Consider the following 22,516-nt stretch of genomic DNA (forward strand, 5'->3'; position numbering starts at 1 on the left):
TCAAGAAGTCAGCTTGGGGGGAACAAAAGTCCTCAGCAAACAACGATACCTCTTCGTGATGAGATGGCGTTCAGGAGCATGTGGCACAAAGCTTAGGCTGCAAGAAGCTGACAGCTCTGTGAAAAAGCTGTGCCTAAGCACCTCTGCAGACATCCAGCTCACTGGCAAACCTGCCAGGATGATTCCATAGAATGTTATTTTTCAGTTCGCTTAATGAAGAAAGCAGCATGCAGCGATACCGGTGACCAGTTGTAAGCACTCACCACTCCTCACTACATGAAGAGCTAAGGTGAATTCCGGAGCCTTTACACTGACACTTGCGTCTCTAAGTGCTACTGTGCAGTACTTAGGAGGCCTGCAGTAAAGCAAGGCTTTAACTATTTCAAGCAGGGCAGTTAAAAGTTGTACTTTTTACCTTTGCTTCCCTTCCACCATGTGAGGCTAATGATCCCTTCACCTCCGAAGGATCGTGCGTGAGTAAGCAAAGCCGTGCTTGCAGCGTCGTGGCGTACTGTGACAAGAAGGTGGACATGCCCCGCAGAAGCGCTTTTGGCCAGAAGCTGGGCCGCTCGGGCCGGGCTCAGGCCCACCGGCCTCCGGGGGACGGCACCGGGAGATGCCGGCAGCGGGAGCGGGGCTGTCGCCAGCGACCCCCGTGCGGAGCGGGCTGGAGGTGCAGACACGGCCTCGGCCTCCCCCGGCGGCGGGGACGCTCGCCCCAGGGGAGAGCCGGGGTGGGCTCAGAGGGGCGACGGGGACATGAAGGGGCGGCAGCGAGACGTGCCCCCGAGGTCAGCGTCCGGCCGCGCAGCCACCATGACGCTCCCCTGGGGAGGTGCCGTGGCCTGAGGAACACAGAGGGAACCTGGGCCTCACTCGCAGGAGCCTGGACCCCGGGCTGCCGACGAGGAAGGCAGCCAGGCAGGGCGGGCCCGCGGGCGGGGAGCCGAGCCCCACGCCGCCTGCGACCGGGGCCGGGGCCGGGGCCGGGGCCGGGGCCGCGGAGGCGCCCGGGCGGAGCTAGGGGGCGCGCCGATGCCGCGCTGCGCTGCGCGGCCGCGCATGTGCTGCGGCCGGGGCTTCGCCGTCCCGGCACCGCCCACGGCGGGCCCTGCGGCAGGGCGGGGGCGGCTCTCGGGGCCGGGGCGGCAGCTCCTCGCTATGCGGCCCGCTGCAGCCGCGCTACCCTGCGCCCGCTGTGGCGGCCGGGGGTGTCGCCGGTGGCCCCGGTGAGGCCGTGCCCCGCCACAGGGGCGGGGACGCTGCCCACCGCTACCGGTGGCATGGCGTGGCTCTGACCAAATTAGACGACTTTTCCTCCGAAGGGGGTGAAAGCCTCGGATGTCCTAAAAATAGTGCTGGCGGTCGCAGCGGGGCGGGGAGCGGCGGCCGCTGGGTTGTGAGGTGGGGGCGAGGAGGGGGCCGGGCCGGGCCTGCCGCCGGCCTCGCTGAAGCGGCTGCCGCTCTTCCCTCGGCTCCCTCAGCAGGGTTTTTTAATCCGCCGGCGTTTTAAGCGGAGCGGCGGCCTGCGCTGCCCGAGCAGGTGCAGAGGCGGCGGGGCAGGCCGGCCACGGGAGCCGCAGGAATCCCGCCGGCCTGGCCCCGCGGGAGGTGGTCGGGAAGGGTCCGCCGTGCTCTCTCCAGGCGGAGGCCGCACGGCGAGAAGGGGGGCGGGGGGCCGCCGCCTTGGCAAACCCGGCCGCGCTCACACCGGGAATGCGGCAGCAAACCCGACGCAGAGCGGGAAGGAAAGCTGCTGAGCGCACCCGCGGCGAACAAAAGAGGCGCGTCCCCCATCTCCCCCCAAACCGTGCCTTGCGCCCTGGTCGTGGGCTTCTTAATGTCACATTGAGTCGCTTTACTGCGGCTTTATTCCTGTGTGAGGCAGGGAACGCACCCGCAGGAGCGCCCCGCCGCTCGCTGCCTGCCTTCCTGCTGCCCACCGGGAAGCGCTGCCCGGGGCTGCCGCTCCAGCCGGCGGCGGCGGCCGGGCTGCGGGACACCCGCTGCCCCGCGCCATCGGTGCCCGCCGAGCCCCCCCCCCCCCCCCCCCCCCCCCCCGCTATGCGTGCGCCCCTCGGTAGCTGCTCGCGTACAACCGAGGGGTCCGCTTGCTTTAAACGCACTGGTCCGGCTGGGTGTCGTGACAGAGAGAGGAACAGCGATGCAGGGAGCGAGCGCCTAAGCTGAGGGGCAATGTCAGTATCGCACTCCGGCTGTGTAGGTTTTCCCTATCTGCCCAAGAAAGGTTTTTTATTATTCTTCGAGAACCAGGAAAAAGCAGCAAATACAGAGGAGTTAGAGACTCTAATGTCTGAGTGGTCTCGATGTAACGATACGAAAAGTTTACTGCACAGTAAGAATAGCTATTGAATTTATCGATGCACACATACAGGAAAAAAACAGCCTTTCTTTTATTTCTCTATACAGTTTCGGAGCGTTAGTGCTGAAATTAAGGTAAGTGGGAAACAATGTTCATAATTACAAGCCAAAAAAAAAAAAAAAACCCAAACAAAACCCCAAACCAATAACAATTGAAAAGAACAGGGGGCTTAGCAGCGCACAAACCATCACGAAGACAGTAGGCTTGTTAGATGCAGGGGGTGTTCATCTGGTTGGCTGCTCACTCATTTTCTTCATATCAAACACTGTTTCTATAACAAAGCAGTTATTGCCCCTTGTCATAGCACTAATCGCTATACGAGTAGGATTTTGCCCCTTTCTTTCGTGCGTAATGATCGCGTTCCGTTGCTGAGACCGTAATGATTTGGAGCTGCAAAACTCGGATTTTCATCTTTTCTAGACCCTGCTTTTCCAACCTCTCTGTGCAAAGACGAGTAGTTTGCACTCATTTTATTCATTTGACTTCGTTTAGTCGCTGGCCCCTGGTCACGAAGAGCATCATCGTACGTGACGGTACTCTCGGCGATAACAGAAAATCCTGTGAAGAAGATCGCCGTGATGAGGCACTGAATTCAGTGCAGTGTTTTTGTTAATCTGTGCGGGTGTCCAGGCTCAAGTGGTACGAGAACTTTCCAAATCTAGAGCCATGAAGTTTAAAACTGCCGTTATCACTTCTATGCCTCGGACTGTACCGATGCGTATGGCATTGTAATCTCAAGGGCGCTAGCTTTTAAAGTCTGAATTAATGTAATTCACTCTTTAGAAGGCATCACTTGACAGAAGTGGATTTCTCCCTTTCCCTTCCCACCTACTGTGTAGTGTTCCTTCGTAGCGCTATTTGCATTTCTGTCGGACAGCTTCTGGCTAAATACACAGAGACACGTTTTTAAAATGGACACAGTAGTTAGTGTCAGCTCCAAGCCCTCGAACAGTGCGGGGGGGCGGGGGGTGTGTGTGGGGGGGTTGTGTTTGTGATATTTAAGGGTACTTTAAAGTACTCTGTTACCAAAACAGTAGCTGCAGAACTGCAGCTGGGAAGGGGGAGCAGGGCTATTTAAATGATATTTGAATCAGACCCGCATTTTTAGTGCTGTTCATGAAGTGCATGTGGAACTCCCCAAAACTGTTCAGCGAGCGCCGACAGAATGTTATTTTGATAGCTGGGCACACTGATAGGGTCATCATAAGGGTAGATTTACCACTTTAATATTTCGGGTGTTTCTCTGCAACATTTTAGAAACGTTTCTTTACTTCGGTAAATGCTCCTCTCTGCTTTGTTGAGAATGATTTGCCAAGCTATGGGAGCCATTTCCTAAACAGGTAGTTTGACAAGGGAAACCGACGGTCTTAAATATCGAAGAGTAGTCAAACCGCAGTGAGATTTCAAAGCAGGGAGTGTTGGAACATTTTGTTCCAGCGAACGAGCTAAAAATAACAGCCCCCACCCGTGTTGGAAGGGGGTTGATTTGCCCACTTGGAAGGGCCGGTAGGAAATAGAAACAAAATTATTAATGTAATCAAACAGAAAAATCTGTGCGGAGAGGTAAAGGGTGAAACGGTTTTGTTCTGAAACGTCGGTGACGTAAACAAGCCCGAGTCCAAAGCCAGAGCCCTGAACGGGATTCGGTACGTTGTTGGGAGCTTTAATCTAATTTTATACCTTCCTCACGGCACACCAGAGTGCGTTTGAACGAGGTCATGATAATGCCAAACTGCACAGCCAAGCGTAATCCTGCTGCTTCAGCCGTTCTGCCACTCGAAGCCAAACCTGAAAGTCTGATTTTCAGCCCAAAAGCAAGTTCTTTCAGCAGCTTCACATTTTTTTACTTACCTCTAAAGATCTCTCTACAGACATCAGAAACTGCTTTGACATCCATTTCGGATGTTAGAGGCTATATGGTGTGCACCACAATAAGGAAATGCTTAACAGCATGACAATTACACCATCCGCGTTACTGACATATTTGGTTAGACACTTTCACCATCCACGCTAGGGGAAAAGAGAGCTTCTTTACTTGCAGACCGTAAGGGAAAATAAAAACAAAAAGAAAAATAACAACAGCAAAACCCCAAACACTCACGTTTTTAATCCCGCAGTCCCTTTTTTTCTGCAGGCAGGAAAAGCTTTCCCCCTTTTCCAATAAACGCGTTTCCAGACAGCTATTACTTCCCGATTCCCGTGAGCAGCGTGGGGTTTGTTTTGGGGTTTGATTGTTTAAAGCACAATAGAGACCTCGTAAAAAAAAAAAAAAACACCCCACGGCAGCCCAGCGGAGCGGTGCTGTTCCCCGCAGCTCCGCGCAGCCTCCCGCCGCGACGGAGAGACGTACTGCCCCGCTGCTCGCTGCTGGGCTCCCCTGCGGCCCCGGCTCCCACTGCAGCCTCGAGCATCCCCCTCCGCGACGTCGCCCCACCGCCCCCGCTATCCCCCGGGGCCGCCGGCGGCCCCTGGAGCGGGCTCGGCCCCGGGCTGCCCGTGTGCCCCTCTCACGCACTTCATTTTCACCTGGTACCACAGCACAGGCTCTTGCAAACACCTTTTCGTCGTGCCGTCGTCCGCGTCGTCGTCCCCCGCCCCAGACAAAAACACAAGTTCTCCCACCCTCAGCCCCTCCAAGCCCCCTCGCAGGGATGGGGCGGCCGCCCCGACCCCCGCCCCCCCCCCCCCCCCCCCCCCCCCCCCCCCGTTCCCCGGACCAAGAGGGTCTCCGCTCCCCACCCAGCGCACCGGGGCCGGACCTTCCCCCGTTACCTCTGTCTCGTCCACCCGGCGCAGGGGGGAGTACCGCACCGCCGCCCGCCCGCCCCGGCCTCCCTCCGCATCCCGTCTGCGGGGCTCGCAGCTCTTTTCCCCTTCTGTCCTGTCTGTCTGCTCGCCTGCCTGCCTCCTTTTTATTTTCCCTGCCAGTGACTTAAGTCCAAGCCAAAGGAGGCAAGAGGAAAAATACAGCCGTGGGCTCCAGGTCTATAAATACAGATCAGAGCGAGCTCCCGAAAGTTTGGGAGAAAGGAAGAGGGCAGCGTACGGAGGCAAAAGCTCAGGACCGCTCCACTGCTGCCGGTGCTCCGGCTCCCCCGGGTTTCGCGGTGGCGGACCGAGCCCGTTTGCTGTTTGTTTGGGTGGGCTGTTTTCGGGGGCAGAGCGGCGGCGGGAGAAGATTTCGGCGCACTCATCATTTCGGGCTTAAATAAGTGTATTTTAGCGAAAAATACCAAGTCGATCGATCAACCAACTTTGCAGCTGCTGTTGCGAGTGGAAACTTTCCTGACTCGGCTGAAGCCGCGAGCGGAGGGTGGGGTTTGCTGTCTGGTTTAGCTGTTGGGGTTCGGGGGTTTGGGGCGGGGGGTAGTGGGGTGGCTGTTTGCAGCTGGTGAAACCTAGAAGGCTGAACATTTCCTTGTTCTCTTCGTGGTTTGTGTATCCATCGGCGAGGGAGAGAAACAGAAGCAGCCGGCTCTTCAAAGGAAGGGCAGCGGCGCCCCTACCTGTTCCGCCTCTCTGCCCGCCGAGGAGCATCCTTCGGGAGGCTCGGCAGCGGGGCTGCAGTCCGCCGTCAGAGTAACAGGGGCAAGTCAGAGAGGAAACGGCCAACATACGCCTCCTCTGTCTTAAGTATATGTTTATGTTAACTGCTTTCTTCTTCATCCTACGTAAGCAGTTGGTATCAGACTGCAAGCATTGCTCTTTCTTAGGACCGAGCAATAGCCGGTTGTGCTGAGCTCAGAACAGCAGCAGAGTCAAGGAAACGCGCCTACGCTGGGTGAAACAAGGAGAAACTGACCCCTTTTTGGAGGTCGTCTGTTTGGGAGGCTGGGGTTGCGGGGGGGAAGCAGACTTGGAGTTAGGAAACAAAGCTAGCAGGCGGAGAAAGTGGCTTTCAGTGCGCAGGCAGCCTTTGAAAGCGCACGGAGGGACAAGCCAAACTGCTCCGCAGCGAGGGTGCCAAGTGGGAGCAGTGAGAGGCCGCAGAACACCGTGCGGAAAGATGCTGCTGGGAGCGCCCGCCTGCCGCGCCTGCCGCCGCCCCCGAGACGGGCTGCCCCGGCCCCGCCGGCTGCCTCTGCCCCTCCGCGGCTGGACGGGAGGCCGGGGGCAGTAAAGGGGGAGTGACGGGCCCACATCCTCCCGGGTGAGAAATAATCGGCGGTTGCTGTAAAACAGAAATTAAGGAGTCTGAGGGAGTAAGGGCTGCGAGGCAGAAGAAGACAGAAGGAGTTCATCAGAAGGAGCAAACAGACGACAGCTCAGCGCTGAAGTTTTGCAGGACTTAGTGCCTGGTTGCACGCCAAGCATTAGGCAGAGAGAGATACTCCCCCACTGAAGAGCTCTGCAGGCTGCAGGCTTCAGAGGAACTGTTTTCGGGACCCTCCTACATCTCACACAGTTGCAGGAGGCAGCTTTATCGTGCAGTGCTACAAAACGGGGGGGGGGGGGGGGGCCTGGAAGTTCCTGCTCATTGCTCTGCCCCATGCCGCTGTCACCCAGGGAGGAAGGGTTGACTTGGCTTGCCAGGCTTCGAGGTTCTTGTTTACTTCGGGGTGGTTAGAGTTTTCCACAGGGATTATTTCTGCGTCAGGGAAAGGATGAGGAAAGAGAAATAATGTATCTGCTTTATCTTGGAGAAGTCACAGGTGGTCAGCCTCGGATGAAATAACAGCACTGTGAAGTTTTCGTGGCAGCGGGGCTGTGGAGCTATCCCCAATAACACCTCCCCGGGCTAGCTCTTGCCACACTTGGCATTTCACACGTGTAATACTTGGAGCAGAGGCTTCCCCCCACACCCACATGTGCTGCCACCAGGCCACCACAGCTTTATTGATGACAGATTTCTAGTAACTGCAGCTATTTCCAGGGGATGGATTGCATTGCCAGCCATCACAGATTGTCAGCCTGCCCTGGGGGTGAGCGGGGAGCTGAGAGCAGCCAAGGAGCTGCACATGGACAGGGGTAAAACGCCCCTCCCCCCCAGGCATGGACACAGGGGCAGCAAGGGGCAGTGCATCCTGCACCCTCAGGCGGCATCCCCCCTAGCTGGGGTGAGGCTGCCAGACCTCCAGGAGCAGCTTGCAGCCAGGGCTCAATCTATTTAAAGCCTCCACTGTTGCTGCAGACTCCAGGCAGTGTGTGCCAATCCCCTCAGCTTGGCAACATTATTTTTGGCTGCGGCTCCCTCCCACAGTGTAGGAAATACAATAAAATTAAAACAAACAGGAAAAAAAAAAAAAGAAAGAAAAAAAAGATGCCGAGCAAGCGCTCCTGGCAGGGGAAGGAGAGGAGCCCAAGGGGGCCATGCATCTGCCCCACCACACCATTCTGTTCTGTGGTGTCCTCCCCTCCAGCCATGGCACCTCCACCCACCTGCTGTGGGGTGGCAGGTGTGGGGTGAGAGGAGGCAGTATGGCAGTGCAGCCCCGTGCCAGCTGCTGTGAGGTCTTCCCCACTGCAGTTGCTGACTGTGCCCCCCCTGGGCTAAAAAAGTGTGGCCACCTTCCCCCCCCCCCCCCCCCCGGTCCACACCATGGGGGCAGCAACCTGCCCCATGTCCTGGGGCGGCTGCTGGGGATGGGCTTGGGACCACCCTGGTCTGGACTGTAATTTAGGTAGGATAGACCCCTCTGTGCAGATATCACTGGCTTAGGGGCAATGCTGGGTCCTGCTGGTGTGATCTGGCTTTGGTCTTCACCCTGCCTTCAGGGAGAGGTGTTAGGACACACTGCAGCTTTGCTGGTGCAGGTTAGAGCCTGCATTCTGATGTTGTCCATTCCACTACCACAGCCTGGCCTTAAAAATGGAGTAATGAAAAAATCCTATTTCTGAATTGAGTCCATGAGAGTTGTAGGCAGAATGCATACCAGAAACAAAGAAGCATCGTGCTTTCCCAGAAAGTTTTATCTGTCAAAACTTCACAGAAAACAGGAGAGGATGTGGTTTAGGGAGGCAAAGTAAATCCATCAGGGAGAAAAGAAACCCCTTTCACTGCTGCAGAAGAAAACACCACATAACTTTGTAATGGGAAAGCACTGCCTGATTATGTTTTTTCCTCTAATCTACCAACCTCACGTCCTGGAAGAGAGGGAGAGAATAAATTTGACAGTCTCTGCAAAACTTTATCTTAGACTCCTGTCAATGGCTGCTTAAATTCTCCCCCTCCTCTACTCAGAATGCTAGTATTTGCCTTTAGCATTTAAAGTTTAAAATATCAACACTCAGTAGGCTTCTCAGCCAGAACAAACTTCCCATAGCTACCATAGCGTGCTCTTCACTCGGCAGCTCATGCAGTGACAAGTGGAGCTTTTTACGCCCCAGAAAGTTATTTGTCTTCTTCCTAGTAATTTCTCCTTACTAACACCCTGGAATGACCCCTCAGTCCATTTTCCCTGACTTCTCTTTCCAGTCAGTTAAGAAACTAATCTGAAATCCTTCCCACTATGGGAACCTCATTGCTAGCAGACAAGATATGGGCTAAAATGCAGAGATAAAGGAAGAGATCTGTGGTCTTGCCATGTCATAGAATATAAAGGACAAACTCTTTTGTTTCTTTAAATAGAGAACAAATTATATGCTTTTCATTTTTGCTAGAGGAACTTTCCTCCTCTTAGACTGGGTCAATAGGCAAAGCAGAATCAACACAGTACAACTGAAGTGCACATCAACTCTGGACAGAAATCGGATGAGCATTTAAGCCAGTGAAGTAAGGAAGAACAATGACTACAGAAAAAAAAAATATGGAAGCTATGGAAAAGGATAAAGGTAAAATGACCTGTCTTTAGAAAAGCTGAGACACTGCTCTCTGAGCAGGACTGGAAGAGCACACAGCAAGGCAGAAAAGAGAAAGGAGCTAAGTGGCTGGTTGCTGCCATGGTTTCCAAGGCAAGGGTTCCCTCTCCTGAAGCATAACCACCACCAGTATTTTACTGCTGAACTCTCCTGCATGCTGTCTTCTCACACAAGTGCAGGCTCCAGAGACTACAAGATTTTCAGTTATTCCAGGGCTGGAAGCAGGTACTGCTCCCTATTCACTCTGTTCCCACATAGCACGTTGGTGTGTGGTGAAAGGGAAACAGTACCCTTCAGAAACCCTTCTCAGCCACCGGTGTGACTGTACCACCAGTGCTTACTGGCATAGGAAACCTGCACCTCTAAAAATCGTTATTATAAAGTTGGAGGGCCTGTAACAGTTCTAAAAATGCTTAAACAACACATTAATTGCAATATACTTATTTTATTTTAATATTTTAAAAATCGTTTAATAAACTGAATAAATTAGCGAGTCTTCACAGGTATTCCCAGGCATGTCAATGGTCAGAGGAGAAGTCAGGGAGACTTTAACATAACTCAGTTTCTCATTGTCAAAAAAGCAATGGAAAACACATTCATGGGTGCTGGAGGAGTGTGCCATGTCCCATTTTATTTCCGGAGCATGACATTTTTTCTTGCACATTAGAAGCAATGCAAGGGGGAGTGCCAACAATGCTTTCCTTAAGCTCTTTCCCTGCTTGCTGGGCTCTGTCCCATTGATGATAAGCACACATTCTAGTCACCTGTCTCAGGTTTGTCATGCCTTGAAAAACTGGTGGAGAGCCTTGGAGGTCCTTTTCCCTGGAGACATGGTGCAGAATACTGCAGAAGGCAGGAGCAGAAATGACACTGGCTACACTTTTATCCAGAAGTGATTTGGTAAGAAGGACTGTCTTTTCTCTAGCCTACTGAACTCACACTTTACCACTCTCCTCCAGCTGACAGTCTCCTGCTGTTTGCAGCAGTACCAGCATGAAGAGGGCAAGAGGCATCTCTCAAAATGATGACCACCTTGTCAACATCCATACTCTTGGGAGGGAGTGAGATCCCTGCTGTTCAGACTGGTAAATGTCATCTCTGGGACAGCATCATGCTGGTCATCTTTCTGTTCTGTGGGTGACAGAAACCTGTGTTGTCTTTCAGGCTGAGAGAGCTAGTTTTCTTCTGTGGTCAGTGAAGTGCAGTATTCACAGTGCTAACACTGGCCTCAGAGCAGTGTCTGAAGCCTGTTGTCTCAAACCGTAGCTATTATTTTAAACACATTAGAAATGGGAACAAGATAATCAATCATGTAAAAGATCTTTGCTTCCTTAAGATCTTCAGTATCTTGCTGACAGGTTAATGACATAGACCTGTAGAAGTCTGGATGAAAAAGCCACCAGGTGCCAAAATCATCTACTCTGGCCAAAAACGTCTCCCCTCGTGGATGGATCCTGGATATATGGAGCAGTGAATGTTTGTGATCAACCCTCATGAGTATTTTTTTTTTTTCATGCAGAAATGCTGAATGTTGTAAGTCTACATGCTCAGAGGACAGCTTGCTTTTGCACAAGCTGTCATGTTGGTGTGCCTACAGAGAACCCGTAATGACTACAGCACACAATATGTGACTGTCACATCCACACCCATCAACAGAAATAAGATTTCCTCCATATTCTTTCCTGGAAATCCCAGTGTAAAAGTGAGATGTTCACATGAAAATAACCTTTGCTGCCTTCCCTAATCTCTCCCACACAATGCTACAAGAACACTGAAGCCACATTCATGAGTGGTTGATCCAGGCCCAGGCTGATGCAACAGGAAAGGACAGAAATGAAAGAAAGAAGCTGCGTTAGCAGGCTAAAAGCATGTTTTCACAGGAGCTTAAGAGGGACAGAGAAATTCTTCCTCTGACATTTTTGAAATGTGCTTCCAAGCTGATGAGTGCTGAAAGTGTCATCCTTGGATGACATGCTCAGAAATCCTAGCATGAAACCTACCCTAGGACTAAATCCAATCACCTATGTGACTGCAAAATATCTAGTCTGTTACAATAATATGGGCCACATGCAGCCCTTCAGATGCACATTCATGTACAGGTTTGGTTGGATCAGGTAAGCATGCTCACATCCAGAGGAATAAATACTCTGTCAAGTCAGCCTGGGTGCTGTAGGACCCATCTTAGAACCACTGGGGTATGAAAAGTTCAGTGGAAAGAGATCCCCTAACTGGAGCAGGAAGGAGACTTGGATCTGGTAGACTGGTTTGCAAAATATAGGAAACCAAAATAATTGTCCTCTAAGGCTCTGCCCTGGCTCCATTTCACAATGTTCTGCAATTTCTAAACTTAAAAAACCCCAAACCCTGCTGCAAAAATACAGCTGTTACAAAGTCAGTTAATGTGTTGCTGTTCTGTTCACATAGCTTGACTGAAAATGCTGCAAGGCAAAAGTAACAACAAAGATGTGCACCCCTTCCCTTCCTGTTCACCTTAACGAGGTGTGAACTCCAAAAGCTCTGTATGCCATTTAAATGCTACTATTAAGACTCAGCTATGTGGCTCAGGTGGGTTTTTTGTTTTTGTTGGGTTTTTTTGTGGTGTTTTTTTTCTTCTTTGTGTTCTATTAAAAACAATGATGTTACAGTTACAGTTCCTCATCAATCCTGTGCATGCAGACAGGCAAGGGTCTGGGGGAAGAAATTACACTTTGTTGTATTATTAAAGACAGTTGAAGAACTGAAGGTAGTCTATTGTGTGGAATGTATAGGAAGTTTTCTGCCTTTTTAGTGCTTCACTCTGTAATCTCCTAATCTTCTTCTGATTTGTTCTGGTGATGATGTGGTTGTGTGGTGATGTTGTGATAGTGCATCAAACATATTTTAATAGAACAGGATTAAACAAATAAAAGTACATAGTATGAGACTATTAATTAGGCAGAAATAGATGATGTGCATCAGGATTTTGCAGCTGCTTTCCTGGGCAAGGAAAGGGAGACCAGCTTTTGAATAAAATTGTAGATTTCTTCTCCTGTGTTGTTTATCCAAAGTGAAAAATCTGGTCTGCTGTAATGGGTAACAATTTTGCTACTGCATGCTGAGGCCTCAGGATTTTAGAAATAATTTTACAAAGTCTCCCTGAATTCTCCCTTGCCTAATATGCCAGAGCAGGGCTGGAAATGAATAGCACTTGTTCCTGCTGTGGCAAGTGGGAAACCCAGGCTTTGCTTGGCTGGCAGTTACCAACACCAGTCTGTATAAACCTGCAGACCAGCACTCCCCGTCTCTTTGCTCAGTGCGTTTCACCCTAGATTGTGGAGTACTCGCCCGGGGGGAAGCATCAGAAGAAACCATTTCGCCACTGCCAAACTCAGATTATAATTCCACCTAGTTGCTAGGAAACTATGCAGGAGGCTCGGCAGGGCTGGGAGCCTATAAAGAGCAGCATGGCAAAAGTATGAACTTTCAGAAATAATGAGCAAGTGTTGTGCACATGTGCAGATCGCGGATTTTCCATGGCGCTCTGCTCAGACGAACCTGAACAAATTGTTGCAGGAACAGCAAGCTGCACCTTTTCAGCTACAGTAGCCTTTTCCTGAAAAATGTGAAGCTCCTACTTGAAAGCTGTCTGGGCGAAAGTAGTTTTTTACATGTGCAAAACGATGCATTTAGCCAAAGCTACCCGGTTTTCTCAGTTGTCCTGTTATGCATGAGGGTGGCTGTATCCCTCATGCACACAGCTGAACTGTACTGAGACTGTTTAACATGATCCTTGCTCACTCGGTTTCTTCTGTGACTGCACTACTCAGACTTCACTGTTGATCCATCTTTCTGTCAGATCCTCTTTCACTCATTTTATTTTCCTGTCCTGTTAATTAGTGAAGAAACCTTGAAAATACAGAGATTTTTATAAAGCAAATGATAAAGTAGCTTTGAAAATTAGTCTTGAAAAATTGGATCTTTCTTACAAATTCTGTTATAAACATGTCAAATAATTATTTGATTGTTATTTGTTTTCATGGAAATTCTGCAGATGAGTCTATCTCCCTTCAGATTATTATCTACTCATCTCCAAATAGGTAATTAAGTATGTAGCAATTATCCATAGAGGAAAACTATTTATAGTCTCTTCATGTTTCATCCATTATGAACACTAAAAATTATCAAGTATACATATATATAACCTCAAAAGAAAAAAAAAAAAACCCAAAAAACCCCAAAACAAAACACCCCCTCCCCAAAACCAGAATCAAGAGAACTTAAGGTCAGCTTGTTATGAAATACAGGTATCTGACTGTATTTATGGAAAAGAAAGCCATAATCAAGACATGCTAGTGTTATACAACTGAGAAATCAAAGGCAACGGAAATGATACATAACACAATTTTTGAACTTAAAAATATGTTTAAGAAAGTTGCCTGTAACAAACAATCGGAGTAACTACAGCAGCTCTGGGTAACACAGTTCTTTCTAAAAAATTACAACATCCATTGCTTTCCCTGATGTTGTTATTTCTCTCATTTGATACAATATAAAAAATTCCTGATTGTTTGCTAAATCACTTGCAGTTAGGCTTAGTAACTATACAGACTCAACAAAAAGAAACACAAAAAAGAGAAAGCTGCAGAGAGTAATGGGCCTGTCTACTACAACTTGGATCTTTGTCAGGAATCACAACAGCACCACCAAAATTAAACCCAAGGAGCAACAAAAAGCCTGAAAATCTATCATGAAATACAGCCACAGTCCTTGTAATAAACTCTGTTAAGTATTGATGACCAGTGTGCATTGTTAATTGCCTGTGAGTCTACAACCCCAAGTTTGAATTCTACAGCAAAGAAAAGAAAAAAAAGTAAACATTTTTAAAATCGACACTCACAGATTCCCTCTGGCATGGAGAAAGGTATGCTCTCCACTCGCCTGACTGGCTGTCATACAGTGTACAAAATCTGTGCCACACGTAGCATGAACAATCGTTTCCCCCATTCACTGAAGAGACAAGTTTGCAGTTTATTTTGTCTAGGTTAGACTTCTTCCTAAAAGTATCAGGAAAATGAAGCCAGAAGAACACCATAGTGATTGTTCTTAAGTCTGAAATTAAGTCTGTTTCTCTTATGTTTCTGCCCCCTCCTCCCCCCCCCCCATTTCATGGCAATTTGTGCTTCATTTTAAAAGCACGATGTATTTTTAGCAGCTTAGAAAGTTTTTCTTGAATCAGACAAAAGAAAATTGACTTCCTGAGAGGCCCCCCTGTTCCCAGCAATGGTCTCCGAGCAATTATGAAGATTCTTTACAGTTTGTACTTGGCCAACAATTTTTAACAGGAAGGAATGTATTTGTTATCTGACTGGTGAAAACTCCTCACACAGTTTTGCCTCATGTAGTTTTATTTATTTCACTGTAAGCGCCTTAATTCTGTAGGAAGTTTTAGATGTGAAATCCTTCCTCTGCAGATGCCTTACCGCCCTCAGGTTTGGACCAGAGAACAGTTCCTCCAGAGTGAAGTTAATCCTGCTGGGAGGGCGCAGTGGGATGCGATGGTTTATAAAAGGCCTCCGAAGCCGCGAAATTACATAACCTCCCCGCAAAAGCCTTTTATAAAAATATCTGCGAAGCAGCGCGCCCGCCAAGCGCGGCCTGTGAGGGCTGAATGAAAATATTTTGTTATCAAGTTGTTTCTTTATTTTAAATGCGACCGCGAACGACTTTAACGCGTCCTTTCACCGCTCTCCCGGCCGCCCGGCGCGCTGCGGGGCCCCCGTGCTCCCGAGGGGGCCGGGGTGGGGGAGCGGTGTGGGCACGCGCAGCGAGGGGCTGAAGCGGAGCGAGCGGCGACCCCACCAGCACCGCGGCGGTGCCCGCCCGCGCCCGCCGGGAGCGCCGCTCCGCCGCCCGGCCCCGGCCCCGGCCCCGGCCCCGGCCCCCCGCCCCGCCCCGCCCCGCGGCGCCGCTGCCGGGCGACCCGCCGCTGCCCGCCCCGCCCCGCCCCGCCCCGCCCCGCCCCGCCCCGCCCGGCGGTCGCCATTGGCTGGCTCCCCGCTCACATGCAGAGGCGCGCGGCGGCTCTGCTGCGCGCGGCAGCCGCCAGGCGGAAGCGGAGAGCCGCGCTCGCGGCGCCCCGGACCCGCGCGCGCCCCCTGAGGCTGCAGGGAGGCGCGGGCCGCGCGCTCCGCGCAGCAACCGGAGCGGGAGGGAGGGGGGCGGGTGTAGGCAGCCCCGCCGTAACGTATGCGCCTGGGTGAGTGGGTGCACCTCACGCGCGCGTGTGCACGAGTTCAAAAAAAATGCACACTTTTCCTCTCGCGCCGCGTCCAGCCCAGCCGCCGCCGAACCGCGCTCTCGGCCCCGCAGCGAAGCGGAGGAAGGGGGGCTTGGGGGGAGGGGAGGGGGCGGGGGCTGCCCGCAGCCTGTGACTTTACCGCCTTTTCCCTCGCTCCGGCCAAGAATTTTCATCCCGTTCGGTGTCAGGCAAAAAGCTGACAGCAGGAACAAAATAAAACCAAAACAAAGCAAACAGCCAGCCCGAGTGAATAATAATACTCCACCACCACCCCAAATAAAAAAAAAAACAACCCAAGCCAACAACAACAAACACAACAAAACAAAAACCAAACACCCCACCCCCAAAACAAAAGGCAGAAGGCCACTAAATAAAAAATAAAATAATAATAAAAAACACACACACAAAAAGACCCCAGCACACCGAGTACTTGAGAAAGGAATAGATTTGTTTCTTGGAAAATGTGAAGGCAGCTGCCCCGTGGTGTGTTACAGATTTCAACATCTCATTTATTTAATGCAGCACATTGCAATGGTACGTGGTGCTTAAAATGATTTTCATGTTTTGTTTTGTTTTTTTTTAAACTCGCTTGACTCTTGTTTTGTAATTCCTCCAGGCTCAGATTGTGTCTCTGTGGTTTCAAAGTGGATGTTATACCCTCTCCTTAACTCTGATATCACTTCTGCTTTACAGGATGAGATATAAGTGGTGGATTGTTTATATTTTGCTTTTTTGGCAGCTTTTGTATATGGGTCACACTTTTATGCCAGGAATGAGCTGATGGGAGTTTGCGTCCAAAAGTGCTGAACTTGGCACATTTCCTGCTTCAACTTTCCCCCCCTCCCCCTTCTTCTCTGGCAGGCATCTATCAGTTAAATGCTAGAAAGGATTAATGCAAATGCTACTTTATTTGTACCTTGCAGACAGCTCTTTCTCCTCTCTTGTTGCTGTAGAGATTGCTTCTTTACTCACTTTTAATATAATATTTTCTCTCTGGCTGTCTTGGTGGTTTTTGTAGTTAATGGACTGCAGTGTTAATGTATAATGTTGAGGAAACTGCATTCCTGTCGTGTATGGTCTGCTCGATAAATTGGCTGGAGGCTTGTGCTGGTTTCTTTCATGCTATATTGCAGGATACGGTGTTCGGGTGGCATTTCTGGCTTGTTTTTAAAGTTACTTTAGAGAGTTTCTTTTTGTTCCCTTTTTTTGCCTTTTTTTCACTACCGTTTTGTTGTGGGACATGTGTGTGTGTTTTAATTCATTCCTTTCTCTTGCATGCCTGTTTGTATGTGTGTGTGTGTGTGTCTGTCTGCTTTCCCTCTTGTCCTTGCTTTGCCTGTGTGTCTGGGCCACATTTTAATGCACAATATCCCATCCATTAAGTTGTGGTTGAATGCGGAGTGTGTGAGGACTTGGCAGCTCTCAGGTTGAAGGGGGCGGGGAAGCCAGTTTCGACTCTGACACAAGATGCCGATGTGGCGTGATCTGAATTATGATTAGGGCTGCAAACATGGCCATCTTCTCCTCCCGCTGCTGGAAAGCGCTGCCATTGAACTTGAGACGGGACAGACAAGATCTCCAACTTTTTTTTTTTTTTTTAAAGTACAGTAGCTGGCAGGGAAAAGGCGCCAAAATACACAAGATTAACTCGTAACATTCTCTGAAGCGGTTTTGAGCTGCAATGCTTACAATTTTAACTTTGAATCACAAGAAAAAAGTAAAGCACTTTTAGAATTCTGATTTGAGCAGACATTTAAATCCAGCTTCTAGACACACTTGCCCCGGCCCCCCTGCCACCCCCCACCCCCCCTCCCCCCCAGCATTTTCAAAATCTGGCAAGTGATATAAACTGTCAGAAAACATGGTGCCGAAATTTTATTGTTGTTGCTGTTTATGTCCAGGGCATTTAAGATCAGTAAATGTGAATTTTTAAAGAATTTACTGCACTGGGGTAAGAGTGTTTCATGCCTTTGTAAGGCTGAGAATGTGACCTGCAGTGGGGACAAAAACTGCACAGTTGTGTAACCCAAAATGTTGTGGTTTACAGCTTTACGCTTGAGGTTTGATGTTTTCATTTGCTGGTCTGGGAGCTGCGGAAAACTAAAGTATTTTAGTCTCCATCAAACCATATGAGGACAGGGGTCAAGTGCACACACTCTTCAATATATGTATATTTGTCTCTGTATAGAGTCAATAGTGTGTTTCTTTACTTTTCAGTGTACATTTGCCATCCAATATGCATATATACAGTTTATTACAGCGTGTGTTTCTTCTGGTCACCCACAAACAAACAAACAAACAAAAAGGTGCTAGTAAATATTATGATATATGTGTTTATAGGTGTGATACTACACTGACTTGGAAGCTTTACTGATTGCTGTTTGCATTTTAAGTCATGAATACCTTACAATTCAGCTGCATATGAAATGTATTGAGACCCCATAAACCAAGGCATTATCAGTTTGCTTATTTAACTAGTTATGTTTGTTCCCTAAATGTTTTCTACCCAACTTTCTCTGCACATACATATGTTTACATATACACATACACATACACATACACATACACATACACATACACGTACATATACACATACATATACATATACATATACATATAATCTATCTGCACACACAATACTCCTGTACGAAAGAAAAATATCCAAAGTTCTGATTCTGCCAAGGACATGAAACTTTACTTTGTAATTTAGTAAGATGGTACAAGAAATCTTGCAAGGCGTGAAGACTAGTCATATAGATAGAATTGTCACTAGGTAACTATGATAATATAATATAATATAATATATTATAATATAATATAATATATTATATGGTTCAGGTTATTTGTTACTTGTAGTTGCCCTAAACTATCCTACATTATATTTGTGCTGCTCAGTATTTATGTGTGTACCTAAGTAACTGTATAACTAACAGACATGTGTGTGAATGACATTTTCTAACAAAGGGTGAAAAAAAGGTTGACAGTGTTGCTATTGAACTAGGTATAAAAAAACCCCACTGTAAAGCTTGTGTTTTGGGTCACAGAGACCTCAAATAAAAATTTTGGAGCTAGTTCTTAGGTACATCTTTTGGATGAAATGCTATATGCCAGAATCAATTGGTTTGATTTCCACAAAAAGACTACTGGAATTTTTACCAAGATTTGATTTCTTAGAAGTTCAGTATGCATACATTTAGATAACTGGCCAGACTTCCCACTTGTATTCTGAGAGAATCTTAGGCTGCGCACTTCAGCATTAGCAATACCTTTCTCTTTGATTTTTGACTCGTAATAATACTCTCTTGCTTCAGAACTTGAAACAGTTGAGCGGTTGTCCGGGTAAAGAGCATCAGCTGAAACTCTGCTTTAGGAAGGCTATAGGTGGCCTAATTGACCTTTCCACTTTTTCCTGTTACTGTCTCTGAAGTCCAAGGGCAGTTCCACTTTGCAGTATCTGGTAAAGTTTGTAAGCATTGCCTGTGGGGGAGAGCAGTAAACCCCAGAATTTCCATGCAAGTCTGGCATACCAGGACCTGCACCTCTGGCAGAAACTACTCTGGGGAGTTAGAGCAGGTGGTGGGGAGTGGGTCCATCTGCCCATAGTGTCAAAATGCCTTTCTGGTTCTTTCCGGACATGAGCTGTCTCAGATCCTGCAGTGTGGGCAGTGGATATCCCTCCACCATGGCCAGAGGTGGGTGGAAGGCATGGGGACAGCCCCGCCATGGAGGGTGCAAGCTCTCCGTCAGGGTGATTCACACACAGCTTCAAGATTTGCCACTCACTGGTGTGAAAGGTGCCTTTTTCTTCCTGAATGCACATTTTTCTTGCATGAAGTTTTCTAACACTCGCATGCGTGAACCCAGCTGTTGGTGTGTCCAGGCCTGTGTTATCAGAGCTCCTATTGCATCCCACCTGGGGGCAGGATCCCTCAGGCCATTCCCCAGCCCCATGGAGTCAAGAATAGGTCCTAGTGTCTCTCACCAGGAAGGTCAGATGGTGACTTTTATTTTCTTAATTGTCCACATCGAAATGACAGCTGAACTTCCAGATACAGAGTAGGGGTTGTCACAGCTCTGGCAGAGGACAAAAAGCAACTGTCCCCCAGCCTGGAGCTTCAAGGGTAAGAGAACTTGCAGCACTAGCAGGGTTTTTACCGCATGAGGTGGGACAGAAGGGGTTTTTACGGAGATGTTTTTAGGGTGTTAATGCAAGCCAGGACTTGAAAGCAATTGAACCACTTTTTGACAAGGTGTCCCTGCATGCCAAGGCCCAACCACTGCAGCTCCTGTCATTGCTGCTTTAACGCCATGTTTCTCCAGGCTACCCCAGTTCCCACACACCTATTTACGTACCTCTGCGAGGAAGTGGTAGAGAGTTGCCTTTTTTAATTATTTTAATGGAGGCCTTTATCTGGAAAGAATCTTTAGCTTGCTTTCCTGTGAAAGAAGCTGGTGGGGTGGTGAGATGTGTGTGTGTGTGCTTGGGTGTAGGTGCGTGTGTAGGAGGGCTCTTCCAGGACAGTCTCCCTCCTGCAGGGGTTCCCACTGGGATTAATCAGGAGCAACAGGGATGAAACATGCCTTTTGGGTGCCCACTTCAAGTCTACTTTCACTGATGCACTGGGAGCCTGTGGGTCAAACCGCAGACAAACCCATGGCAACCTGTATCATGCCTGCCTTGCCTCCTAGGTCATGCAGAAGACAATATACTTCTTGAGCCATGCTGGCCAAGCAGCTCCATTTCCACTAGGATGCCTTCACATGAGAGGCCTGCTCCATCCTGGCCAGCAAACTGGCTCTGGGAGCATCTGGCTTTGCTGCGATCCACAGCAGCGCTGTTCTGGGGGTACTGGCACATGCTGCAGGGCTGGCTGGGCTCGGCCCCCCTTGTCTGCTCTGGGTGGGGATGCAAACCTACCCTCAGCTGGCCCCTGTGGGGACGCAAACTCAGTCTCACCCTGACTCCACACCCCCTTGCAGTAGTGACAGCAGCAGAAAGCACCCAGCTTGGTGTCTGCCCTTACCTTGTTCCATTTGTTTTTTTCCTGCTTGCCTCTCCTTGCTCGCAGGACCTTGCCAGATGGTTCTTGCTTTAGTGCACAGGTCTCTAGCACAAAGTGGTTTCTTGGCCAGGCACCTGGGAGGGAGTGGGGCCTTCTGCAAGCCCTGCCTGGAAAAGGGGAGACTTCTCACAGCAGCAGCCTTGCTGATGTGGTGTTGGGGGCTTGCCTGGATCCCTGGTGGAGGGGTGGGAGGGGGGAAAAGGGATGGAGGGGATTATTATGGTTTGAAGTCAGGTTTACAATAATGGCTTGTTGTGTAAGAGTTCAAGTGTTCAAAGAGGTGTGTTCAAGGACATCAGTGCATTTGTGCCAAGGGGAATGTCTTTTATGGTAAATGAACTCCAGTTAAATTGAATATTTATTCGAAGAAAAACTCAAGTATTTAAAGCTGGCATTATCACCTTTTTGCAGTGTCTGGGTAAAGGAAGAGATGATAGGATTTGGGGGGTATTCTACACCTGATATGAAAATAAATGTTGCTCATCGTGGTTAACCCCGAGTTTGCCTCATCCTTTCTCGCCTAAGTGTGTGTTCTGAACTTGTCACTTACGAATGTGATCTGCAGAAGGGAAAAACCGTGGCTGTTGCTTGAGCCCTGGAAATCTGAGGGAACTGGCCAAGTCCATACAGAAACGGGGCTGCAGGGATGCGGTGGGGATTCTGCAAAGGTTAACGTGAGGGGCCTTTGCTGTTTCTTTGACGTTACCTGCCTTGCACGGGCTCTGTCCTTCCCCCTCCCATCCCCCTTCGTCTTTTGGTTTGTAAATTTATGGGAATTGCAGCTGGTGGACTTGGCAAGCTCCCCTCATTAAGAGCCCTCTTTGAAAATGGGCTGTGTTTGAGCATTTCCCTAATGAGGACAGGACGGGGTTAAAAAGTGACCATTTCATGGTTGACTTGAACCTGCCTACTTTCCTCGGTGTGCTGCAGCGAAATGCCTGACGTGAATAAACTCTCGCTTTGGGCAAGGAGGAAGCCAGCGGTCCCTGCAGGGCGCCGCCGGGGGCTGCGCACCGGCACCGGGCGGCAGCGCCGGTGCGGCTCAGGCGGCGGCGGTGTGTTGGGGCGCGAGCACACCGAATCCTTCCCCCCCCCGCCCCAAGCTGTGCCCCTGGACCGCTGTTCACAGCACCAGAAATAAGTTTCGTCCACGACTTTGTCCCCCTTCCCCAGCTCCCCGGGTAAAATGCTGCGCCGGAGAATGAAACCGGACCCCGCGCCCTGTTGCTGCTGCACGGGAGCCGGGACCGCTCCCCGCCCCCCGCCCGCCCGGGCACAGACCACGGGGGCAGGCCCGCTGGGCGGGCGGCGGGGGCTGCCCTTCCCGTGCCCCCCGCGGCGGGGCGGGGGCCGCCCAGCGGGGAGCGGGGGCGTCCGGGCCCCGCGCCCATGGCAAAATCGTACCCCAAAAGGAGAAGGAAAGACCGCCTGCAGATGGCAGCCCACCCCCACCCCCCCCGCTCCGTCTCCCCCCCCCCCCCCCTCCCCCGCAACTTTCTTCCACAGAGAGGGAAAATGAGGGATGTTTGCAAAACGTGCTGGTTGTTTCTGCAGCGTTAGATAGTGATTAATAAAGAGGGAGGGCAGAGGAGGGGGGTTTGTTGGAGAAGGAATGTGTTTGCAGGAGGAGGAGGAGTGTAAGCTGTGATTGTGTAATTAAATAATTTAAAAAAAAAAATACTTAAGTCTCATTTGGAGAGAGAGCTGGAACGGGGTCCGGAGGGTGTGACCGGTGGATTTTTCAACTTCCAAGTTTTGCGGGGGGCGGGCGGACGTACACGGCGGGAGCAAGTCAGTAGGGAGCGCGAGGGGTAGATTTATCGCCTGAATTTTCAGGAGATCATTTTTATTGCAGTGGGCGTCTGGAAAGCACTCTCTCACCACCGCTCGCAGAGCGCGGGCGCGCGGAGGGAGCGGGCAGAGGCCGCCGGAGGAGCCGCAGGCCGCGCCGCCGCGCGCTCCCCGCCCCGGCGCGCTCCCGCCCGCATGGTCGCT

General features: G+C 50.2%; 1 protein-coding gene across 7 annotated transcripts in view; it reads left to right on the plus strand.

Moving 5' to 3' along the window:
• The window catches only part of NFIB (nuclear factor I B), a 274,287-nt gene that overhangs the window by 72,750 nt on the left and 179,021 nt on the right, over positions 1–22,516 (plus strand). The window lies entirely within an intron of this gene.

The sequence above is a fragment of the Falco biarmicus genome, chromosome Z (genome assembly GCF_023638135.1).
Source record: "Falco biarmicus isolate bFalBia1 chromosome Z, bFalBia1.pri, whole genome shotgun sequence".
Taxonomy (NCBI): domain Eukaryota; kingdom Metazoa; phylum Chordata; class Aves; order Falconiformes; family Falconidae; genus Falco; species Falco biarmicus.